The sequence below is a fragment of the Chenopodium album genome, chromosome 23 (genome assembly GCF_948465745.1).
Source record: "Chenopodium album chromosome 23, dcCheAlbu1.1, whole genome shotgun sequence".
NCBI classification, from domain to species: Eukaryota; Viridiplantae; Streptophyta; class Magnoliopsida; order Caryophyllales; family Amaranthaceae; genus Chenopodium; species Chenopodium album.
The window spans coordinates 1,919,650-1,936,903 of record NC_137856.1 but is presented as its reverse complement, the minus strand read 5'-3'; the positions used below and the strand labels follow the sequence as shown (position 1 = coordinate 1,936,903).

The window sequence follows — 17,254 nt, the reverse complement described above, 5'->3', positions numbered from 1 at the left end:
CTCTAATACTTCCTCAATTCGTTCTTATTGCTTATTTAGACGGTAATTCTATCTCTCTCTCTTCATCATATGATTCCCACACTCCCCCTGTCTATTTAACTATACTAGGACACTAGTATAATTGACGGAGGCTCCGTCCCTGAGACCAACCCTGCCCTACCTAAGGCCTGGAGTTCATTTTATAGGCATTCCATCACACGAGCCAAGGATCCAAAGGAGGCAAATACATCCCAAAATTCCATACTGGATTAAAATTTAAAATGCCTAATAATTACATACTAAGTATAAATTATAAACTAGAGCATGAACAATTTTATTGAAGGTGTTGACTGAATAACTTGCCGTGGACAGCAAGTACATACTATCAGTTCTTCCTCTATATTTGCTCCTTTCTCATTAATCCTTTATTCCTAACCAAAATTGGTTTGTTTATCATACATCCTGCTATTATTATCATGAAAAGTTTACTAGAAACTGCAAAAAATGAAAGCAGAAAGGCGATTCCATCGGTACAGAAACTAGAAGCAGAATGCAAGAAGATAAGCATGGATTTGTACTGGAAAAAGGTTTACTTTTCTTCAATCTAATTAGCATAACAGACTTTTTAACTAGCCCGGTTTGGTTCGTGATCCTAAATCTATCAGAATAAGGCTAGCTTACATAGTTACATACCTAAACTGTGATTCACCCCGATTTTACTAGGCTAAGGCCGATACCTCTATGCTTCTCTTAGGCCTTGGCTTGTTCCCATGATCAGCCTGAATATTCCATTTCTACTAAATGTACTTTGGTATTGTAACAGATCAATATATAGTAACCCACAAATTAAAGTCACAAAGGTCAGAGCTCGAAGAACTGAAGCAGCAGATAAATCAATGGAACAATGCACTAGAGGAGCAGCAACATCTGCACCGATTATACCAAGAACACAATACACTAGTACTTACTGCTTATCCTTAAAAAGTAAATTAGTTAACCTTTTGCTTCAACTAGTTACGGTCACTAATGATATATTCTGTATTGGCACGAATAAAAGATGCAGCTTCATAGCTTGCATCATAAACTACGACACAAAAGTGTTAACCTATCTTCAGAAAGGAGTCAAAGGACTATACTAAGAGACTTAACACAGCTTCTGAAGGCAAAGGACATTCCCAAAGAAAAAATTACCAAAAAAGTGGAAAACCCAATGTATACTGAAGAACTAGTAGAAAGTATTCAAAGCAACATCAAAGTAAGAAAAATTTCTCTCTACTATGTTCTTAAACTTATATTCTTCAATTCGTCTATTGAATAGATTCAATATTGCCAACATAAATTCACCTGATTTTTTTTGTCTACTTCCCGGTTTTTGCTACTATTACTGTAAATACGCAGTACATCAGAACTGTAATTGACAGAACTACGAAACAGTATATGGTTAAACAACACAGGGTCAACCGGCTACATAAAGAAGAATACATGCTAGACAGGCGTGTGAAATTCCTGGAGAGGAAATTAGCGAAGATTTATCTAAAGTTAGAAGCCAAATCAGATGGTTCAAATGTATTATGCAAATAGTTCAAAATTATCAAAACTTATATCGTTAATACTCTTGATTGATTCTAACCGAGTTAAAGTATTGCAGTCCATACTCTATATACTACTACTCATATACTCTATCACTTATAAAGTGATAAGAAGAAAGTTTTATATACCCGACTTGGATTGTCTGTTGTGCACAACTTTGTGAGAACGAGGATACATAGCGGGACCTGTGGAGTCATGCAGAGCACCATGTTTCCTAAGGCTCAGCCTCTCACCCTTGGATAATTTAGTACTGAAAATTGTGTTGTTAGATTGCCAACTGGGTTGCCCAATGATGCAAGAAAATTCTAGGTTTTATTGAAAGTGACCCTTCACCAGACAACTCTTCCGCCTGCAAGAATTATCACCCCATAAATTAGCAAGAAATATTTATTAGTTTCATGTAAAATAATGTGGATGAATTAAATTGCAGGTTGAGTATATGAACTGGTATAAACATTTTGACCCTCTTAATTACTTCTCTACTATTGGAAGGCATGAAAATTAAAAAGTAGTATAATAAGGACTCCCTTCGTCTGGAATCAACAGTTCAATAACTCGTAGTATGGCAACTAAATCCAGACAGAGGTGGTACATTATAGAATTAGAAAAATTAAGGTAAGCGAGGTGCACGAAATAAAAAGAAAAATGACTTGTCAATGATCTGGCCATCATGTAAATCATCAAGAATATTCATAGCATTAAATGATTCTTGATGAAAGCATCCAATATAATTATTAAAAAAAAAATTTACATAAAATTGTGCTACATTAATAAAATTTGGCTTTATTAGATAAGTCATTTTCAAGAAATGTATTTGTTGGCATTATTAAGGAGACAGTTGGGACATCTACATCCAGTTGATTGATTAAGTAATTATTAAGAAATATTTTAAATTACATGGAGTACTGTATTAACTTAGTCCAACACGCTAATGATTTAGTATGTGTAAGTTTCTTTGACCACTAAATAACTTGGATAAGTTTCCTACACATCCTAGTCGTCCCTAATATGTATAAATATATACATAGCAACTTTAAACATCCAACTTCTCATCTAAAATGAATCAAAGTCAGAAACAGGAAGAAATTATAGTCCCTGAAAAGGAGGTTCAACAGCTTCAGCAATGCCTTCCAAAGGCTAACTTCATCGGAAGCAAAATTTTGAAATACCAAGGTTACTGGTACCATGACAATCATCTCCAAAATGTCATCGCGTTTCAAAGACACTTCCATGCTCGAGACACTGATCTCATCATTGGTAGCCTGCCTAAAACTGGCACCACTTGGTTGAAATCCCTACTATTCGCGGTTGTTAACCGTGCCAACTACTCCGCAAATCATCACCAAAATCCTCTCCTTGAAAATCATCCTCATGAGCTTGTGTACAGCTTAGAGACAGATGTCTATAATAAGGCCTTTGTTTATCCTCGTCCACATCACCTTAATGAGCTTTCCTCACCAAGACTTTTAAGCACACATCTACCCTATGTGTCACTTCCTGAATCTATTCGGACTTCTGGGTGTCGGATTTTGTACATCACCAGAAATCCCTTGGACACACTTGTTTCTCTATATTATTTTTCCATGAAAGTGATGAAGAACTACTTTTCCATGGATATATTCAAGATGATACTCGGTATGTTTTACCCTACTCCTACCATGCAGGATTTCTTTGAAGCTTTTTGTGAGGATAGAATCCCTTTTGGGCCATTCTTTGATCACGCTGTCGGATATTGGAAGGAAAGTTTAGAACACCCTGATAAGGTGCTATTCCTCAAGTATGAGGAATTGAAGGATGATCCCACAGTTCAGCTGAAGAGATTGGCCGAATTTGTGGGTATGCCATTTACTTCCCAAGAGGAAAGTGATGGTGTCATACAGAAAATTATAGAGATGTGTAGCATCAAGAGTATGAAAGAATTGGAGGTTAACAAGAGTGGTGTAATTAACAAGTTGTTTGACAAAAACTCATACTTCAGGAAAGGCGAGGTGGGGGACTGGACTCATCATTTCACACCTCCCATGGTGGAGAGGATGAAGAAACTCATGGATGAAAAACTTGAAGGCACTGGTTTATCCTATAAATTAACTTCCTGATACCAATTCTTAATTTACCTTAATAATTGTCCTTTATTTTTTCTTTTCTTTTTTTTTTTTTTTTTTTTTTTTCAAATTTCCTGGGGTCTTATTCCTACTATTTTATATGAAATTCTCTAATAATCTCTTTGTACAGTCTTTTAATTTCCTGTTTTACCCTTTGTTTATTATACTGACAGTGCTATACTTCTATTATATGTGTTAATGCTCATGCTCCCTGATGTTCTGAAGTACAATTGTATGAGTAATGTTATGAGTCAGATAATCTCAGCACATATAATAGCTGATAATTTCAACAAGTAATTACTAGTCAGGATTCAACATCTAAATAGATCAATCTGTAATTACCAAGGAGTCAAGAGCTCATCCTAAAAACAGCACTTAGTCGTGTCAGATGTATATGCAATATATTAATGGAAACCAAACTTCATGATGCCACAAATACCATTTTCAGAGCAGTTAGCACAGATTGTCAAAGATACACTAAAACTAGGCGATTTATTTACTAAAATTAAATTTTCCTATAACCATAAGCAATTGAGCAGAACTCACCAAGCAATAGCAGGCAACCTTAAGCAGTTTGGCCCATGAAATTAATAGGAGCATTGTCATCACTGCAGTCAAGCATGGATGCTAAGCAAATTTTTGTAGCTTCAACCTCTCCCTTACCAGTATGAAGGATGGTGGTTGCTGATTGTTCACATGCTTCCTAATCATCAAACGAACCAGCATCAGTAGGTGCCCCAAAGACTACTCCAACAACCTATTTGGCCATACCCATTGAAATCTCCTCTGTACGAGGAACCGGCTTAGCAGCAGGCTCGTATCTGAATGGTACAACTTGACTACTTAAGTCATCAAAAGACAAGATTGTCAGCAATTTGTTCTTGTGCAAATTTCCCAAAAAAAAAATAAATAAATAAATAAATTGTCACCGTACATACATACCAAAGATAAGGTTGAAATCATAGTGCAATTCTTTCCAACAATTTGTCACCATCTTCTGAAGGAATTTGTGTACAATGACCTAAAGTGGAAAAACAGGGTATCCTCATATTTTTCCCACTGGAGCATCGGATTAAGGCAGCTCTTATGTTGGCACCTGCGGACATGACAGGAGTGGAAAATCAGACAATTTGTTGGTCAAACCCAAATCTTTAAAATCAGCAAATTCCACATTCAAGTGACATCTTTGATGGGGCAATGCAATTTGTTTTGACACTTGAATACCGAATAGGTAAACCAAGCAAAGAAGTCATCGTCTTGAATTCTTTATGTATAATGGTCTGTTTAAAGACTTGAGACTCCCTCCTCTAAGAGACCAAGAGGGTATTAGAATTATGGCCTATAAAAGCATCATGGATACTGGATAATCAGAAGGCTGCAGTGACTTACTTGAGATCGAGCACATTGACGAACTGTGACGATTCTAGCTTGACCAGGAAGAAAGCACATCCCAACCTAGCCCATAGGCTGCGGATCAGTAATAGAGGCATTACATTATGTCATGCTCCCAGCAGCTACTGAAATACAATATCCAAGCACATCATCAAGGGCAACTGAGGCTTCTTTCAATGCAACTTTGCCCATAGCAAGAAACAACTCCATATATGAAGTAAAATACAACCTTTTGTGGAAACAAAGATCAGTAAAAGCAAAATGCACATGAGATAAGGAACTAATATCATGACGATAAAAAGTAAAGAGGCAGAAATCAGGTCTGCAGCAGCAGTGATTCTCATATGCAAAATTAAAATTACAACTTGTATCTAAAAGAAAGAGAGTTCTTACCTGCAGCAGACTAGTGTTATTATCATTTTTCACAGATTTCTCCTTATCTGAATACTCAGGTTTCTGCTCATCCTTCTTTAGACTGCAAACCAAGTCTGTCTAACAGCAATAAAATAGTGGTATCTTATACATTTTCCCTATCCATCACATCTCTTTTAGCTTTGTTCGAAAATGAATTTTAAGAGAGAATGATGAGGCCTTATGTTCAAAGTGTTTACTCAATTCCCATAAAGCTTAAAACTAACAGCAAAGTAGAATACTTGCATATTCTAAAACAACATTATGATTCTAATTTCTAATGCAGGGAAACTGGAAGGCACAGCAAAAGCATTGATTGGACTGGTACAGGGCATGTCTGAAACATAATCAGTTATTACATGCCTAAATTTATAGACTGTATGTTCTTGATCATGATTGTCATGATGAACATTGCAGCAACAGGCTACAACATAGAAGCAATCATGATATTAAATTGGTACTGAAAATGAAACAAGGGAGCATGGAAAAAGGTAAGATTATCATAACTCAATAAGTAAAAAGGCCCAGCTCAAGGCCACAAGAGAACCCATTCAGCGAGCAAAATCTTAACTGCAACTAGTTCCGATGGAATACATTCAAACACTACAAAATTAACAAGCTTAAGATAACTAGAGAAGAAAACAATACAGAGTAACATACAATTCTAAGGTCTATTTCAATTCAAAACTGTATTATTTTATTCTTGATCAGCATCTGTATCCTTTTTTTTCTTCTTTTCCTTCTTCTCCTTTTTTTTCTCACTTCGACTTCCATCCTCTGTATCAGCAGTAGCATCACCGTTTTCCACGTCCTTGCTCTTCTTCTTCTTTTTCTTCTTCTCGGATTTCTCCTCATCAGTTGACTCTGCCTTATCTTCTTTATCCTTCTTTTTCTTTTCCTTTTTGGACTTGGACTTCTCTACATCAGGAGTAACAGGTTCATCAGCCTCCTTCTTCTTCTTTTTCTTCCCTTTGACTTCCACAACTTCCTCTTCCTGAACTTTAATCTTCTTGACATCACCAGCAGGACTACCATCAACCTCCTCCAATTTCCTCTTTGACTTCTTCTCCTTCTTCCCTTCTACTACCACATCTTCTGCCTTTGCTGGTTCAGCTGCAGCAGCAATGCTAGCGATCATGGAATCTCCACCAGTAGGAAGCACCACATTCCTTGCCCACTCAGCAGGAGTCTGCTCATTTGGCTTACCATGCTTGTCCAGCTTGCCCTCTGCAATCAGCTTCTTTTTCATCGAGGCCCTCGGCCCAAGCCCCCATTTCCTGGGATAAGTATCCCTATCCATAATCACCCTCTTAATCTTTGCAACAATCCCATGATCACAAGTAGCCATGACAGCAGTAGTCATCTCTGCAATCCCCAAAGCAATAGCTTCTCCCTTAGTAGTCATCAAAACAACCTCCTCCCCAACCTCAACATCATTCTCAAACCTAAGCAACCCCGGAATCATCAACTTGGCACCATAACAAATCGCATTCACAGCCGAATCCTTAACAACAAGCCTCTTGTAGCTAGTCAAAACAACCTCCAACGGCATAATAACCCGCCTCAAATAACTCTCATCCCTATAATTATCATACATCCATTGCCCATCCATCACATCATGCATCGTAACCATATTATCCTTCTCCCCCAAAATACCGGACCGCACCCTCCTAAGCTCCTGCATATGTCCTCCCACACCCAACAACAAACCCAAATGAACACATAGTGTCCTGACATAGGTACCAGCCTCACAACTAATCCAGAAAACAACCAAATGCCTATCGGCATCGTACTCAAGAAGCTTACTTTCATAAATAGTCCTAATCCTAAGCTGCCTTTTAACAGCAGAAATCAAAGGGGGGCGCTGAAAAACAGCACCCGTTAAAGTTTCCAAAGCTCTAGCAACTTTAGCAACATCAGGAACAGCAGAATGTAATCTAGCAACACAAACATACTCTTTTCCAGCACCTTGTTGGGATTTAACTAAACGGGTAGCTCTTTCAATACAAACAATCAAATTCCCAGTAACCTTAGGATCTAAAGTACCAGAATGCCCAGTTTTTTCTACCCTTAAAATGCGCTTAATCCAAGCAACAACTTCATGAGAAGAAGGATTAGCAGGCTTATCGAGATTAAGAATACCATACCTGATGTACTCGGCAAGAGGGCGTTTCAATGGAGAATACCCAGATGAAAGAGGGGTGTAATGCCCAGTTCTAACATTCAATTTGTCGTAGTTTTTCAGGAGAATTGGCCACTGAGAAGTGTCGATTGATGGGGTGAAACTTTGGGGTTTGATTAAGAAATCAGTGTCGTTTTGGGGTTGGGAGTCTGTCGTTTTGGGGGTGTCGATGATGCTCTTGCTCTTCTTCTTCTTCTTGTCTGAGCCGACGTCCGCCATTGATGAGGTTTGGAGGAGACTGGAGAGAGTAGGGTTTTATTAGGGTTTTGGAACAAAATGAACATGGAGTAGAGTTTTATCTAGAAGTGATTATTAGGCGGGCCAGGGCCCGGGCCGGTTTAATAGGAGAGGTAATTTTTAAAATTAACAAGGGTAATTTAGGAATAGTGAAATTTATCAGTTAAAACGTCCAAAAGGTTCTTCCTTTTTTCTTTACTATTTTTTGAATGCTCCCGAGAACATGGCTAGATCATATTGCTATATCACTTAAAGAAACATCCCAGGTTTGTTCTCTTCAGCTTAATTTCAGTCCAGTCCAGTTCAATTCAGCTCCAATCAGTTCAATTTAGTTCAGTTCTTAATTTCCTTCTCTCATAAACAATTCAATTCAGTGTAGTTCAACTCAGTTCAGTAAATAAGAACATGCCCTACATCGTTCCACACTCTCAAACCGACTAACCACAGTTGAAAGTGGGCTTAAAAATGAGCTACTTTATTACCCCCTCTGGCACTCTCTTAACAAAACATGAGCATCGCCTGCCCAAAATAAATGATTTCCAATCGGGCCCAGCCCGACTTTGGGCCTAAATTTTATGTTAATGGCCCACCCAAAACGGTTTAGGCCAACAAACTAGGCTCTTATCCTCCTAAAATATCAATAACATTTGGTGTTTGAATCTCCGCGTATGCCCTTGTCGTTTGGATATACGATTATGCCCTTGCTCTAACTCCCATCATGTCTCGTGCAACTATGGAGCGCAAAGGTTTGATCTCCAACTTCAATCCAAGTCTCGTGAAGCTTTATTCAAAGCTTAGAGTTGCAATATCAATCGATTAAAGAGATCAGAAGAAATTACGCCAAATCCCAATTTCAGAGCATCTACAATTTCTCAACATAAACCCAATTTTCCCTCCAAATTAAGAAATTTGATTATTTGGGTTTTGATCAGAATCAATTGATTTCACGGCTTGATTCTTTATATTTTTATTTCTAGGTTCTTATTAGTAACTAGATAGGTGATTTGTATTCATATAAGTTTAATGTTTATCATCAACTCTAAGTATCATTGTAGATTGCAAAGCTATCTACTTAGAAAGATGCGAATATATCAAAAACACCTCACAGTGGATTATGAGCCATGCCAATCATGTAAAAGTTGTGTCATTTTCTCTAAATATGTGATTTACAAATCTTTATCATACAGTATTATGGTAGATGTCCCATGAATTTGTGATAGCGAATGTTGTATGAAAAACAATAAGCTATACAAGTTATTTTACAGCAAAAATTAAGTGGTAACTAGAAACTATTGCTGCTAAAGGTTTGCCCAGGATACGTTGCCTTCTGAAACTTCTTTTAACCTTTGTACGTAAGGCGAAGGAAACCATCCTGTCTTACCATTGCATTCGCCTTTGGACCAGCCACCGGGAATCAAACAAAGCACCACACAAAAATCAAGTTGTTAATCAATAATCATTACAGTATTATGCATGACTACATGTGCGAAGTGAATGATATTAACCACCAGCAATTAAAGAACATACCTGCTGCACAACACTAACAGCAGCAGGCGACCTTAAGCAGTTTGGCCCTGAAAGTAATAGGACAATTTTTATCACTGCAGTACAAGCACAGATGCTGAGCAAATATTTGTAGCTTCAACCTCTCCCTTACCAATATGAAGAGTGGCGGTTGCTCATTTTGTTCTTGTTATAGACCAGATTTCTCACGCACAATTAATATGAAATGAAACAATAATTAAGGGGAAAGCTCGAGTATTTGATTGATTAAGGGTCGAATTACAGATTACAAGTGATAAGCATAACTTTAGGCTATGAGTCTCTCAGTGACTTGAGGTCACAACTCTCACAATGAACTTGTCTAATTTCTGCATAATCTGTCTAACATGCTACTACACTACTTATACTCAAAGCATAGCTAATACATGTGACATTTTAATTAACCAAAATGGAAACCCACAAAGAACATGATTAAAGGAAGTTGCTTTCTTTCCTATTTTCCCATTAATTAACTTTGTCCTGTTCCCCTTTGTTGCTGGGCTCTGCTGCACCTTGCTGCTTCTTCTTGGCGCGCCTCGTATACACCAATATTGGTGGCTGTCTTGCGATGTTGACCCCGTTGACCCAGTCCATAACATCACTCCCCCCTTTGAGTTTCACCTTGTCCTCAAGGTGGAATGACGGAAACCGCTGCTGGATAGCTTCATACTCCTCCCAAGTTGCTTCAAAGTCAGCCAAGTCCTTCCACTTAATTAGGACGTCCAGACCTTGAGTCGTGCCCTGTTGCTTCAGTCGAACTGCCAAGAGTTCCTCTGGTTCGACTATCATCTCCAAATCCGGAGACAAGTGGTGAGGGATGAGGGGTTGGCTGGTGAGATCACCTAGAGCACGCTTCAATTGCGAAACATGAAATACAGGGTGGAGTTTACAATTATCAGGAAGTCGAAGCTTGTATGCTACCCTTCCAATTTTCTCCAAGACTTCGAAAGGGCCATAAAATCGTGCCGCCAATTTCTCAAACGGCCTCCGTGCAAGGGATTTCTGACGGTACGGTCTCAATTTCAGGAACACGAATTCCCCTTCCACGAATTGCTCTTCCCTTCTACTCTTATCAGCGTTCCCCTTCATGATTTTCTGCGCACGATTAAGATTCATACGGAGCTCATCTAAAATGCTATCCCTTTCTCTCAATGCTTCCTCGAGGCTGCCAACCACCGTCTCATTCGCTCCTAAACGCCACAACTTAGGAGGATCTCTCCCATAAACAATCTTGAATGGAGCCATCTTAGTCGAGGTGTGAGGAGATGTATTATACGAGTATTCTGCCCATGGCAACCACTTAGCCCACGTGCGAGGTTGCTCCGCAATAAAGCACCGGAGATAAGATTCCAAACACTTGTTGACGATCTCCGTTTGACCGTCGGTTTGGGGGTGATAGGCCGTACTTCTCTTGAGGTGTGTTCCTTGTAACCGGAACAACTCTTTCCAGAAAGTACTCATGAACACTTGATCTCGATCGGAGACAATGGAAGACGGAAAACCATGAAGCCGAACAACCTCCTTCACGAAATAATCAGCCACCTTAAGAGCGTTAAAAGGATGTTTGAGCCCAATAAAGTGGCTGTATTTTGACAACCGATCAACCACCACAAGCACGGTGTCGATTCCTCGTGACAGCGGTAACCCCTCCACAAAATCCATTGATATGTCTTCCCAAATTGCTTCGGGAATTGGAAGTGGCTGAAGCAACCCAAGTGGATTTTTGGTGGTGGATTTGCTCCGTTGACAGACCTCACATTCTCTGACATATTTCCCGACGGCCTTCCGCATCCCCGCCCAAAACCAATCTGAAGAGAGACGAAGATATGTCTTGATCTCCCCATCATGACCCCCTATGGCTGTATTGTGATATTCATTCAAGAGAAGAGGAATGAATTTGGAATTACTGGGTAAAACAACCCTACCCTTATAAAAAACTCGATTTCCCTCAAGGTGAAAGCCTTTGGGCCCGTCTTTCCCTCCTTTCAGGCCCACCACGATGCTACCCAACCATTTATCCTTCTCCAGCTCTCTTTCTAATTCGGCCCAATCCACCCAATGTGAGTGGATCATCGTACTCAGCCCAATCTTACAGAACTCATCATCTTCTTCATTCCCCTGCTTCCCCTTTCTTGACAGAGCATCAGCAACGCGATTTGCTGCTCCAGGCTTGTAATGGATCTCGAAATCAAACCCCACCAATTTTCGAATCCACCGTTGATACTCACTCCCCACCTCGCGTTGTTGTATTAAGAATCTCAAGCTTTGTTGGTCCGTTCGAACCACGAACGTTCTACCCAACAAGTAATGCCGCCACTTAGTCACCGCAAGAGCTATAGCCATTAGCTCCTTCTCGTAAATCGACCTTCCTTGAGCTCGGACCCCTAAAATCTTGCTGTAATACGCGATTGGGCGCCCCTTTTGCATCATCACGGCCCCTAATCCAAAACCCGAAGCGTCGGTTTCAACCACAAACTTTTCTCGAAAATCAGGCATTGCTAGGATAGGGGCGGTGGTCATGGCCGTTTTGAGCCGATTGAAAGCTTGAGTTGCTGCCTCAGTCCAACAAAACGAATCTTTCTTTAATTGGGAGGTTAAAGGCTCTGCAATTTGTGCATAATGATGTACAAATTTTCGGTAATACCCGGTTAGGCCCAAAAAACCTCGAAGTTCCTTGAGGTTTCTCGGAATTCCCCAATCAAGAACCGCCTTGATTTTCTCCTGATCCATAGCTACTCCCCTCTCCGAAATTACGTGGCCTAAATACGCCACTTCACTCTCACCAAATTCACATTTCTTCCAATTTGCATATAAACTATGCTCCTCCAATTTTTGTAACACTAACTTGAGATGCTCACGGTGCTCCTCCTTACTCTTACTATAGACAAGAATGTCGTCGAAGAAAACCAACACAAACTTCCTCAAAAATGGTCGAAATACGTCATTCATTAGTGATTGAAATGTGGCCGGTGCATTAGTAAGCCCAAATGGCATTACTAAGAATTCGTAATGCCCTTCGTGAGTACGGAACGCCGTCTTGTGAGAGTCCTCCGGCTTGACCCGTATTTGGTGATAACCCGACTTCAAGTCGAGTTTGGAGAAAACCTTTGACCCATGCAATTCATCTAGGAGCTCGTCTATCACGGGTATTGGGTATTTATCGGGAACGGTTTCCTTGTTCAAAGCTCGGTAATCCACGCAAAACCTCCACGAGCCATCCTTCTTCTTGACCAAGAGAACCGGACTCGAAAACGGACTACTTGAGGGAACGATGATCCCTGCCTCAAGCATCTCTTGGATCATTCTTTCAATCTCATCCTTTTGGGCCTGAGGATACCTATAGGGCCTCACTGAAATTGGGTCACAACCACCCTTCAAGAGTATTGAGTGTTCATGGCCCCTTTGAGGAGGGAGCCCATGTGGCAAATTGAAAACCCCCTTAAACTGACCCAATATTCCTTCCAAAAATCCGGGTGGGCCTGACTGGTTTGGGCTCGGCCCATCACTTTCTAGCTTGTTAATCTCCACCAGAAGCCCTTGTTTCTCCTTTGACAAAACCCTCATCATTGCTTTCAAAGACACTTGGGCCTTTTCTAATGCAGGATCGCCCACAAGTGTCACCGGAATCCCCTCCACCGTGAACTTCATCACATGCGTCTTCCAATTCGTGACCACCGAACCTAGTTTCTCTAACCATTGCACCCCCAAGATTACCTCCGTGTTGCCTAAAGCTAGTGGGAGGAAATCTTCCTCCACCGTGACTCCCCCACTCAACTCCACCTTGACCCTCCTACAAACTCCATCTCCACGGATCGTGTCACCATTTCCCAAGGCCACCAAAAATTCCCCACCTCGTTCCACCTTAATGTCCTCCTCTTCCACCACCTTAGCGGAAATAAAGTTGTGAGTCGCCCCCGGATCCACCATGACTACCACCTCTCTTCCACTCACCCAACCCTTTAGCTTCATTGTTTTCGGGTTGGAAAGCCCAACCACCGAGCATAAGGACGCCTCCACCGGCGGTTCATCCATCACCTCCTCCTCGACGCCTTTGCCCTCCTCCTCCTCCGCTCCCTCACTAACGATCAAGACACTAAGCTCCTTCCGCTTGCACCTATGACCCACACCCCACCTCTCATCGCACTTGAAGCACAAACCTTTCGACCTCCTCTCCGCCAACTCGAAGTCCGTAAGGCGTCGGGTTCCTCCGGTAGAACTCTGGGCCGGGCCTGGGCTGGGTCGGCCCACGTTGACCGAACCCTGAGACTCGGGCGCCTTGGGCCAGGATCTGGGTGGCCCGCTACTGCTATTAGGTAGTCCGTATGTTTGGACTAGCCCACCCCTATTGAGGTTAGATCCTCCTTGGGCCGAACCAACTGCTGAAGGCCCACTAATGGCCCCTCCCTTCCAATTCGCAACAGGGGCTTTATTCTGTTGCACCCTGTTACGTTCCTCAATTCTACTTGCTATCTCCATAGCTCTCTCTAAATTAGGTGGATTAAGCAACCTAAGCTCCGCCTTAATCACCTTGCTCAACCCGTTAATGAACTGCCCCAACATCAAACTCTCCGGAACATCTTCCAAGGGCGCCGCCATCTCAATGAATCGCCGGCGGTATTCCAGCACCGTGCCACCTCCTTGCGACACCGCCAGCCACTGTTCATGTAGGGTGCCGGAGTGCGCGGGTCTGAACTCGTTCAATGTCCGTTGCTTGAGATCCGGCCAACCGTAAAACGGCCGCCTTTTTTGCTCCCACTGAAACCACTTGAGGGCGGGTCCATCCATCGCAACCACCGCGGCCTCCATTTTCTCCCTCTCAGTCAACCCATAAAACTCAAAATACATTTCCGCCCTTGCTGCCCAATTGTCCGGATCCGAACCCTCGAAAAGGGGCATCTCCAGCTTTCGGTGTCTCCAGTGGCCGCCGCCGCCGCCGCCTTCTCCTCCGCCTTTCCACCCGCTTCCACCGCGCCACCCGCCAGCCTCTCTAGGAGGCGAGTCCTGTTCGGAGTTACCCCCTACCGGTGTCGCCACCCGTTCACCCTCCTGTTGCAAGCTATTATCTCCTTCGTGGTGGTGCGCCGGTTGTCTGAGTGACTGCTGTGGTGCACTCTGTTTCGCCGCTCTCATTTCTTCCTGCAATTTGGCGACCTTGGCTCGGTCTATGGCCCCCTGATTGTTGATGTCGTCTCGGAATTGGTTCAAGCGAATTTCCAGTTTGGTGTGAGTGGTTTCCAAAGCGCCTTCGATTTTCTTCCGTTCTTCCTCCATTGCAGCTTGGACCGCCGCTGCGACCACTCGAGTGAGGCTATCACCCGGGGATTGCACTTGTAGTTTGTCTTCGATGGAAGTCAACTGACTTTTCAACTCGGTGAGTATCTCCTCCACGGCACTAAGCCGCTGCTCCGTGTTTCCGTCCATGAATCGTACTGCTCTGATACCAAGATGTTATAGACCAGATTTCTCACGCACAATTAATATGAAATGAAACAATAATTAAGGGGAAAGCTCGAGTATTTGATTGATTAAGGGTCGAATTACAGATTACAAGTGATAAGCATAACTTTAGGCTATGAGTCTCTCAGTGACTTGAGGTCACAACTCTCACAATGAACTTGTCTAATTTCTGCATAATCTGTCTAACATTCTACTACACTACTTATACTCAAAGCATAGCTAATACATGTGACATTTTAATTAACCAAAATGGAAACCCACAAAGAACATGATTAAAGGAAGTTGCTTTCTTTCCTATTTTCCCATTAATTAACTTTGTCCTGTTCCCCTTTGTTGCTGGGCTCTGCTGCACCTTGCTGCTTCTTCTTGGCGCGCCTCGTATACACCAATATTGGTGGCTGTCTTGCGATGTTGACCCCGTTGACCCAGTCCATAACAGTTCTCATGCTTCCTAAGCATCAAATGGACAGCATCTGTAGGTTCCCCAAAACTACTCCAACAACCTATTTGGCCATGCCCATTGAAATCTCCTCTGTTCTCAACAGAACCGCTTAGCAGTAGGCTCGTATCTGAATGGTATGATTTAAGCCATCAAGATACAAGATTGTTAGCAATTTGTTCTTGTGCAATGCAGAACCTCTACAACAATTTTCCCATCAAAACACACACACACACACAACAACAACAACAACAACAACAACAACAACAACAGGTTTCATCATCTATGAAGGATATCTCAAAAACAGAACAACACTCATGATGACAATCTTCTTTCTTCACAGTAGGGGGAACAGAAGGAGAATTTTGTTTTTGGGGGCTATCAATCAAATAAAAATGTGAAGAGAGTATGCATAAGTTAACAAAACATACAAACATACCAGTGGTATGGTTGTACCATCTTTGTCACCATGTCGGATAAGGTTGAAATCATTGTGCAATTCTTTCCAACAATTTGTCACCATCTTCTGAAGGAATTTGTGTACAATGACCACTAAAGTGGAAAAACAGGATATCCTCATATTTTGCCTACTGGAGAATCGGATTAAGGCAGCTCTGATGTTGGCACCAGCGGACATGACAGGAGTGAAGAATCAGACAACTTGTTGGTCAAACCCAAATCTTTAAAATCAGCAAATTCCACATTCAAGTGACATCTTTGATGGGGCAATGCAATTTGTTTTGACACTTGAATGGAATAATTTATTATGGTCATTTAAATAAGATATTATTATTATTTTGTTTCTAAGGGCATATTAACATTCTCAAAGAAGTTTCTGAAATATCAACTCAATATAACTACTTCACACACATCAAATATTAAATAAAATAACAAATTGACAGCAATGCTGCAAAAAATCAGATAAATGGTGACATAGTAGTGACATACATAGTAAAATAAATAAGAAACAAAATCTCTTTTAGACTTATATTAATGAAAATGCAGAAGACTAATGTGCACACCCTCCCCCCTAACAATCGTCTTCCCCCTCCTCCTCTGGTAAAAAGGGTGACAGAAAGAAGATTGTACAGAAGAACGATGCACACACCAGACGGAAGATAGCATATGATGAAAGGCAAGAACAAAGATATGGGCTTGTAGTTGGTAAAAAGGACAAACAGGCTATCACTCAGCTTATAACTGTCAGAGATTCAATTATCTCATATGAGAGGATCTCTTAGTTTCTCACCTTGTTGAAAATGTAAATATCAACCATGAAGCAATATACATGGCAGGGTGGAAGTCATCTAAGAGAAAGATACTCAGGAAAAGACAACATACTCTCTAGTTCAAACAGAAAACTTCCATATATTGGCACTTCTGCCCCACTATTAATATATTACATGCAGTGCTAGCATAAAAAAGAAGGCTTTATTTTTTTGTACTCTTACAGTTTTACTCTCTCATTGAGTCATTGATACACTTTCCTTTACTATGAAAAGAAAACAGATACTCTGGATACAACATATTACGTACCAGAATTTGTCAACATCATAGAGTAGGATTGTGTCATTGACTCTTGGCCAATCTGCTGAGATGAAAGAAGTCCCACATCCACTGAAGAGAACATAATGTCATGTCCCAGGCTCAGCCTCTTGAGCAATAATACCATAGCTTTCCTGATGTTGGCCTCCATGGATATCACAAGGAGCTAAGTGCAACAGTCAATGTTGCTGGGTTGGAATCCAACTCAATGAATTAGCATCTATCACATCCAAGTTAGATCCGTTATGGGATCCCACAGCTGCACTTCGGTACTGGAACAACGCCATTACCAAAAGCTTATTTGCTTTTTACATGAATGACCATCTTGCATTTGGTAAGGTGTCTTATGCACATTACCTAACATCCCATGCCTCAGTA

The 17,254-nt window shown here is 41.2% G+C and overlaps 1 long non-coding RNA gene and 2 pseudogenes across 1 annotated transcript; 1 reads left to right on the top strand and 2 right to left on the bottom strand.

Annotated features, from left to right (window-relative positions):
* The first annotated feature begins 2,627 nt into the window (after positions 1 to 2,627).
* On the top strand, positions 2,628 to 3,933 carry LOC145608983 (cytosolic sulfotransferase 5 pseudogene; annotated as a pseudogene).
* A 2,023-nt stretch (positions 3,934 to 5,956) lies between these two features.
* On the bottom strand, positions 5,957 to 7,908 carry LOC145609346 (H/ACA ribonucleoprotein complex subunit 4 pseudogene; annotated as a pseudogene).
* Positions 7,909 to 9,045: 1,137 nt separating this feature from the next.
* LOC145606716 (uncharacterized) lies at positions 9,046 to 9,573 on the bottom strand. The gene is made up of 3 exons (XR_014105417.1): positions 9,551 to 9,573; positions 9,421 to 9,467; positions 9,046 to 9,286 (listed from the first exon to the last, which is right to left on the bottom strand). It is a non-coding gene; the product is annotated as an uncharacterized LOC145606716 (long non-coding RNA).
* Positions 9,574 to 17,254: the final 7,681 nt, after the last annotated feature.